This window comes from Nomascus leucogenys, unplaced genomic scaffold (genome assembly GCF_006542625.1).
Source record: "Nomascus leucogenys isolate Asia unplaced genomic scaffold, Asia_NLE_v1 001390F_38802_qpd_obj, whole genome shotgun sequence".
Taxonomy (NCBI): Eukaryota; Metazoa; Chordata; class Mammalia; order Primates; family Hylobatidae; genus Nomascus; species Nomascus leucogenys.
Genome location: NW_022097023.1, coordinates 1 through 9,341, shown reverse-complemented (window position 1 = coordinate 9,341; position 9,341 = coordinate 1). Strand labels below are relative to the sequence as shown.

Below are 9,341 nucleotides of genomic sequence, written 5' to 3'. Positions count from 1 at the left end.
TGGAAATTTCACTGTAGAACAGCACTCTAATAATGCATGAGCATTTGAATATAAGATGAGATTTACAAGGACAAGCACAGCATAGGAGGTCAAATAAGATTAACCTCAAAGTATACGTTCATAAAATAAAACACATGGGATAAGTAGAATATTGTTAGATGAAGGGAAAGAAAATATTTCCAGGTTACCATTGAGTCTTTTTACACCAAGGTTTTTCATGAAGTCCAAGATCTCTACTTTCTTCCATTGGTTTTAACTTCATTTAGACAACTCTCTTACCTATTATTTCACTTTGTGACATTCAGAAATAATTAAAAAACCAGAGAATATATTCTATGCCATACATCAGGGAGTAATGATTTTCCAAAAAATGATTTAAAAAAGGAAACAAATACACATGGTTTTTGTGTTTTCACCATATTTAATGAAACACTATAAATGAGTTTTTGATGACATTAGAATGCAAACTAAAGACATTAAATATAACTGATTTGTCCTGTTGATGAGGTTGCAAAAAAGATGGCTTTCTGGGATAAACAGGTTCCCAGAGCATATAGACACGTTTCTGACTTTTTCTCTGGTCAGAAGTGACTACAGCAAAAGATGGGGCCTGAGAGGAGGTGAGAAGGAGCAATTAGGGATGTGTATATCAGGAACTTTGATCAACGTCAACAAAGCTCATGGTTCTACCTTCACAATCCAGGAATAATCCTACTGTGCTGGTAGGTTCTTGGAACATATTGCACCACAAATGGGGAGGTGGTTAAAGAGACTGCAGTGAGTGGTCCTTCCTTAACACATCCAAGAAGAAAGAGTCCCTCCTCTCCATCCTATCTTGTCATTCTGTCTCTTCTCTTTCCAATAATTGTTACAGACTCCAAAAGCCCAATTTCCAAGAGTCCCGGCACGTGAACCTCCCAATAATATTTGCCAGATGTGAAAGCCTGAGCCCCCCATACAAGAAAACATTTCGATTTTTGCAGTGATATCGGGATCATCTTGAGGTCACATCCAACATTCACGCTTCTCACATCTCCACACAGGAAGATATATGACTATTGGCTCTTCCATGCATGCAGAGTAAAATCAACTGCAAAGAAAAATTTTAAAAAAGCATGGATAATGTAATTATTAGAAATTAGAATTCTTGAGAGAAAAGTTGTTCTACCAAGAATTTACTTTACCAAGAAATTTGAAGTTACAAGGACAGGAGAATTGTGACTAAAACATTTTAATAAAGTATAAGGATGATTTAATATTCTCTATAGGAAGAACAAAACCCTAAAAATAGACATTGAAAATTTATTGAAAAAACTTAAAAATTGAGAGTTCAATATAAGACCAGCCTGTTTTAATCCAATCTCCAATGTTAAACGTGAAATATTATATGCCTTGAATGCCCTTTAGCTATTCAAGGTCATTATTATTAAAGATATTTCTTGTTTCTTAAATACTAGTGATATAATTTTGGCCAAGAATGGGAAGATTTTAGCTTACTCAAGCCACTGCTCTAGATAACTGGATACAAGTCCATACGTCAAATTATAAGTGGTAAACTTTAAGGCAGATTTTTTGCAAAATCTTTTACCAGTCACTCTGCGGACATTCCCTTGCTAGCTCTAGACTGAAACTTGAATTTTAGATTTTACTCGTAGCTCTTCATGTTTTGTAACTAAACTGAAATTATCACTTCTATTTTTACTTCCTATTTTACATAATAATTTCTTCTTTCTTTTTACATGCCAAGTCAACATTTACATTTATAATAATATATATTTATTATAAGAAAATTACAAATTACTCCATCAAACTTCAGTGATACTCCATTCCCCAACGGGAAATGTGGTTTAACAATTTCAAATGAAATACGGGGTAATGTAAAAAATTTTTATGTTAAGCTTGGAATTATTAAGCTTCCCTTCCTGGCATTGTTCCATTATTGAAATTTTTTTTTTTTTATTTCATTATGTCATTCCATTTTACCAATATATAACTCTTATAACATGTGAGCCCAGAACATATTTGTTTTTCACTACGGTTTTACTCTTCCATGTTATAATTGGGGAATATAAAATAGAAACACAGATATAAAAGGGTTGCATAGCCATATGGTTCACTTCCTGCTGAAATTGAAAATAAAGATTTGGCGAAAGGTAGTAAAGTATTACCCTCATGATTTCTAACAAAAGTTAATTACACTGTGGGAATTCTGCCATAGGGCTGACACTTTACCTCTGAATCCATTGAGCCTGTCCAGCAGTCCAGTTGATGGGCCCTGCACTGAGCTCTGGAATTCACAGCTCAGACACTTGCAGCAGCAGAGACCACACCTTGCAACGAGAAAGACACAGTTACCACATTCTACAGCCAAAAAAATACATAAAAATCACTACTTTTATTTTAAAAGATGTTTCATGAGAATCCCTTTAACCCACAATTTGCATTTAATTCCAAAATTAATTCATTTTCTTTTTTCGAATTTCATTCTTATTACAGTTCCTGATTTTCCCAAGCACGGATGGAAAAAAGTTCCATACTGAGCGGAAATTCATTCGAATCTTTCTTTGTATGCTCCAAAATAGTAAGGATCATTAGTCTTAATTACTAGAGAGAATATTCAAAAATGAAATTCTGGTTCCAGACCTCGCCAGAAATTCCTGAAATCATTGTCTGGAAAAGTGGGATTACTTTTAAGACTGCTGCATCTGTTTGCTTCCTTCTCAAGGCCGGGAGGGTGTTGAAACTTGCTCCAGGCAGGGAGATCTGCCTTTTATAGTTGAGGTTTTCTCTGAGGCCTACACGGTTTCAAACATTCCGAATAGTTTTGTTCATCTATTTTTCAGAATTATATATTTAAATATAAACTGGAAATCATCAACACTTTTCACTGCTAAAATACTTTCCCCTTTTCTCTCTGGCTTCCCCTGGCTGACTTTGTAGCCATGTAGTAAATGTAATATTTTCTCTTTCAAATATGAAGGCTTTTGAGGAATAAACATGAAATTAGGAATAGAGATGCTCACTTCCTTTATTTTTCTTTCATTTATTTATTTTTGGTTTTCTTTCTTATTTATTTATTTATTTACTTATTTATTTATTTTTGGTTTTGCAGAACTTTCATTGAACTGCTTAAGAAAATCACTGTGTATGGCAACAAAATAGATGTCTACCTGGGGTGGGGGATGGAGAAAGTACAACCAGCACAAGGCAGTATCACTATCTGAATCAATTATACCTTCAATATCAAAGTTCCTGCTTGATATTTGTGGAAACTGAAAGCATCTGCTAAAATCTAGGTATGCACTCACCTGTGTAATATGTCTCCAGAAGCCTGTAAAAAAAAAAAAAAAAAAAGAAAGGCTTAGTGCTATCCACAAGATAAATCTTCCACTAAGTTCAGTGTGAGATTTGGAGACAGTTTCTGAAGATATAATTTTCCTACAACGTTCCCTCCTGGAAAGCATTTTCTATTTCTTTTCTCATGAAAATCCCAGTCTATCATATGTCATGAATTAATGTCCTCATAAAGTCTAAGTCTTGAAGACGTTCTTTTTACAAGTGAAGGGAGAGGAGGCCCACAGAGTCTATGCTCTGCGGTAACCATAAAGAAGCTACTCAGTCATCTTCCCTCAGCCCTGTTACCAAAATGAGTGGACCCCAAAATAATATTAGTGTGATCCTAGATTCCCCAACTTCTCCATCATGCCATGTCTCCAAATTAGCCTAAATGCCAATGAATCACTTCTCATTTTATCCACTTTCAAAAATCCTAGATACATCACTGACTTTTGATGGGAAATATTTCTTGGGGCTGTCTGTTACCTTGGCCATTCTACAAAGTTTTGTTGCTGGTGGATAAAGTAGGAGGGATCTTCGGCCTGGTAGAATCACTAGGAGAGGCTATACCCTCCCAACCAAGTAGCATTAGTTATCGAATAGTATTTTTGGAAACAAATCATGGAAGTAAAGGGGGACGGATTTCAGGAGAGAGGAAAAATACCCATGCATGTGAATGTTCAACATCATGATACCCCATGGTCAGTCCGTACCTGGAGTAGCTCCACATCTGCTTTATGGCACATTTGCTTCAGATCCTCATACATTCCTTTAAAAGCTCCCTCAAATGTTCCATTCTGGCTTTGCTTTCATTGAGTTGCTGAAAAATGTCCTCGCCTTCCTTTCGCAGCCTCTCCAAGTGATGTTGCTCTTCTTCATGGAGAAATGCAGGCATCTTCTGATATTCAGCTCTGATTGCTTCTATCCTTAAACTCACATAATCCTGCAGTGACAATTAGTCAAAATAGAAATGTTTTATCCATCTTCTCTTGAATTTCACTGATTCCTCTTAGCATTCTGAATACCCAATATTTTAATCCTCAATATTGTCAATTCTCAGATTCCACAAAATTTTATTCTTTCCTTTTTTTTCTGTACTAGTATCAACATAGTTGTTTCTGCCCAGTTCATTCACTTGATTAATGATAAAATGTTTTCTAAGATAGGTATATAAAAATGGATTTCTCTCTTCCACACCACATTTATAGAAAGAAAACACAGCTCTTGCATAAGAATCAAACTATCGAGTTATATTGACTAGGTAAGAAACCATTATTTCTATTTTGGAGAATTGGGGCAAGTTATGTAAAACCATTATATGAGAAATGATGACATGACCACAGACTAGCATTGTCAACTCAATGCATTTCACCCAGCATAACATATTCTAATAAGGTTTCATTTATTCTCTTCCAAACTCACCCTAATCGCAACATGGACTTCTTTGTGGTTCCTCAAACCCCCAAATAAATGCAAATTAAATATTACTGCCCATGTTGTTTTCTGTACCTAGAATTATTTTCATATATATATACATATTTCTCATATATGTACTCATATATATATTTCTCAAATGTAGGTATATATCGATATATGAGGAATATATATGTGTATCTGTGTGTGTGTATATATATTCCTCATATATATCCATATATATATATACACCCAGATACACATATATATTCATATATTTATGAGGAAGAGGAAGGCAAACAGGAGGATATATATATTTCCTCCTGATCAAGATTTTGTTTCAGTGTGAATTTTTCCATGAGCCTTTTTCCTGACCACCCTATTTAAAACTCAAACCCTCATCCCCAGTCCCTGGCCTCTGTGCTCCTTTTCTACTTTCCTGCTGGATTATTCTCCAAAGACACTACTACACTCTAACACATCATGTACTTCACATATCTGCATGGTGACCATTTGTTTTCTCATTTCCATTGCAAGATTTGTGTGTTTTCTTCTTTACTCCTTAATTTTCTAAGTTGATATTTGACATAGACTAAGTACTCATAAAATATCTTTCAATTAATATTAGAATAAATTAATGAATTAATATTCAATATCATACCCTCAATATAAACATCCACAAAGAGAAAATCATTTCTAGAATTCTTCTCAAGTCCTTAGAGTTCTCCTTATATTAAATACTAGTTCCCATATTTCTCACATATTTATGTCTTCATCAAGACACAAGTCTACATTTCTCACCACTTTTCCCATTATGTGTTATGACTTATTCAATATTAATTAGTTCTGATATTTCATTTCATGCATTCCCTAAGTTTGCCGCTTGCTCCTTCCGCCTGAAATTTAGCTCACATTTCAATATACTTGCCCACCAAGATTCAAATTCATACTGACTCAGCCTTAGAAAGGTCACCTGAAATTTCCACTGATAAATAACTCTCGTGTCCACAATTTATCCAGGCAGCCCATTGGGAACAGTGTGAAATAGCCCAGTTTCTTGTATTTGTTGGGGTATTACTACAGGTTTGTATGGAAACAGATGAGCATGCTTGGATAACATCTGTGGTCTGATTAGAAATCTTACCGAAGAGTCACACTAACTTACATAAATTTAGCGAGTTTTTTCTCAAGTGTTTTATCCTTGTTTATTGAATTCCAGAAACATTATGGTTGAGATCAAGTTCCTATTTTAAGAGTCACCCATTTGTTCACTATAAGTTCCTGGAGAAGGTAGAGTAATACGGTACTAACCTTCCAGCATCTGGTTCTGGTGGTTTCCATGCTCAGTTTTCTGTGATTTTCACAAGCTTTTTCCCACAAACACTGCATTTTTTTAGGAGCTCCTCCTGCAAAAGAGCCATGAATTGAAGCACAAGTGAAGACAATAAAGTATCATTCACACTCTGATATACGAAGGACCCAAAATGAGAGACAAATTCGCCCACAGAAAATAGAGTTTGCTTTGTTTCTCCTCATGTTTGTCAAATCTGAGAGGTGTGAAGTCAAGGAAGCTCATAACAGACATGCTTAAGGGGACACAGAGATGACATCATCCAATCACCAAGGAAATAGACTTACAAGAATTTCATGTGTTCTATAGAGAAATAGATCTTCAGAGGCATCACTTACCCGGTGTTCCTCAGCAGCCCGCTCAATGGGACAGTGTCTGTGATTCCGGTGCTCCTGAGAGTTACTGGAGCACAGCAAACAGAGCAGGCTCTTGTCCACTTCACAGAACATCCTCTTTGTCTCTCCGTGCGTCCCACATATTTGCTCCTCAGAGCTAAGGAATTGCCGGAGACTGGCTTTTCTGGCGATGGAAGCCATCTTCTTCAAAGAAATGTCAGTTTTGAGGTTTCTCTGCCGTGTTGTCTTCTTGCATTTAGAACACTGAGCAAGAACTGCGATGTCTTGCCAGTGGAGGTAGAAACAGGGCCGGCAAAAGCTGTGCCCACAGTCTATGGTGACTGGGTCTATGAAGTAGTTCATGCAGATGGGACAGGTGAGTTCCCTCTGGAAGACTTGCAAGATTCCAGAATTCATGTTTCTGAAGAAGAAAGAGCAGCATGTCATTTTGGGGTCGGGTTGGTGAAGATCTGTGAACCTGTGGTGATATGTGATAGCTATATTTTCTTCTTGACAGTGCTCATTAAAGCAGAACAAACTATTTCCTCTGTAACAAAAATGAAAAATGCATACACAAAGAGAGTCTTTAGGCTTTATAGCCGACACTACTGACTAGATGACTCACAACCTCTTCTACTCCTAGTTCCTGCCCATAACATAATGCAAATCTGTTCAAAAACCTATTCCCTGGATGTCGATATGGAACTCGGGTTTTAATCTTAAGTGGTCTAGAATAAAACATGCTTGTCCCTATTTCTCTTTCAAATAACTATTGAATGAATATGGGAGAGGAGTAGAAAACCTATGTTGGGGCCGGGCGCGATGGCTCACGCTTGTAATGCCAGCACTTTGGGAGGCCGAGGCGGGCGGATCACGAGGTCAGGAGATCGAGACCACGGTGAAACCCCGTCTCTATTAAAAATGCAAAAAAATATTAGCCGGGCGTGGTGGCGGGTGCCTGTAGTCCCAGCTACTCGGAGAGGCTGAGGCAGGAGAATGGCGTGAACCCGGGAGGGAGCTTGCAGTGAGCTGAGATCACGCCACTGCACTCCAGCCTGGGCGACAGAGCAAGACTCTGTCTCAAAAAAAAAAAAAAAGAAAACCTCCCTTGGGTAACAAAACATGAGAAGATGGTCAGAGAGCTCTATGACATATTTTTAGAGAGAGGGACCCAGAAGCTGGCTGTTTAACAAAAACAACCCCACAACAAACAAACCGACCAGATAAACAAAAAGACAGCAATTAAACCAGTCTAGGATCACTAGGAGATAAAAGAAATAATGAAAAATATTGGGTTTATTTTTCTTATGGCTTAAATTAACTTCTTCTTTGGGCCACTCAAACTATGAACCGACATTTAGTCAGTTTTTTAAAAACTGAAATATATATAATTATATTACTAAGGTATTATGGTTAATTTTAGGTGTTGACTTGACTGGATTAAATACATGGAGAATTGGTAAAGTATTTTTTCTGGGTGAATCTGTGAAGCTGTTTCCAGAGAGACATGTAAGTTGGTGAGCTGAGTGGGGAACAGCAGCCCTCAATGTGGGTGGACACTATCCAATCAGCTGGTAGCTCAGACTGAAGATAAACGGCAGAGAGAAGGCAGTTTCCTCTCTCTCTCCTGAAGCTGATTCGAACTCAGCCAGGATATTGGAATTTCCACGACACTAGCTTAATGACAGCCTATGTTCAACTTCTCAGACTCCATAATCAAGGGAAGAAATTCCCCTAGTAGAATTCCTCTCCTGTACAGTGTCATGTGTAGAGTGAAGAGAGATATATGATCTGAGGGAAACATTAGACAGTTTTGTTATTGTTTGATCATAGGGTATACTTACACAAACCTAGATGGTATAACCTACTACACACCTATGGTATACTGTATAGAATATCCATCCTAGGCTGCAAACCTGTATGGTATACGATAGGAAATTGTATCACAATGGTAAGTATTTTTGTGTATATACATATATAATCTATATTTATACATATGTATTATATATATTATATATATTTATATTATATATATTTATATATATTTATATATTTATATATTTACATATATTTATATATATTATATATATTTATATTATATTTATATATATATATATATTTATATATTTTTATATATATTTATATATATTTATATATATTATTATAATATTATATATTATATTTATATATATTTATATATATATTTATATATTTATATATATTTAATATTTTATATATATTATATATATTTTTATATATATTATATATATTTATATAATATATATTATTATATATATTATATATTTATATATATTATATATATTTATATATATTTATATATATTTATATATATTTATATATATTTATATATATTTATATATATTATATATATTTATATATATTATATTTTTATGTATATATATTTTTATTTTATATATTTATATATATTTATATATTTATATAAGTTTATATATATTTATATGTAAATATATAAATATATATTTACATGTAAATATATATTTGTATATATATTTACGTGTAAATATATATTTATATATATTTATATATATATTTATATGTAAATATATATTTATATATATTTATATATATATTTATATATTTTACAAATATGTATTTATATATATTTATATATATTTATATATATTTAAATATGTATTTAATATTATATATATTTATATATGTTTATATATTTATGTATATTTATATATATTTATATATATTTTTATATATATTTTTATATATATATATAGTTATGTACACATCCTGTGGTTCTGTCTCTCTGGAGAACCCTGACCAATACAAACTGTAATCTTTGCTTTGGCAGTTTGAAATCCTTTACCTTACTCTCTTTTACTAATCACTGCTGAATTTAAGTGCCAAAAGTG

General features: G+C 34.1%; 1 pseudogene; it reads right to left on the bottom strand.

Moving 5' to 3' along the window:
- Positions 1 to 581: 581 nt before the first annotated feature.
- On the bottom strand, positions 582 to 6,852 carry LOC115834132 (annotated as a pseudogene).
- Between the last annotated feature and the right edge of the window lie 2,489 nt (positions 6,853 to 9,341).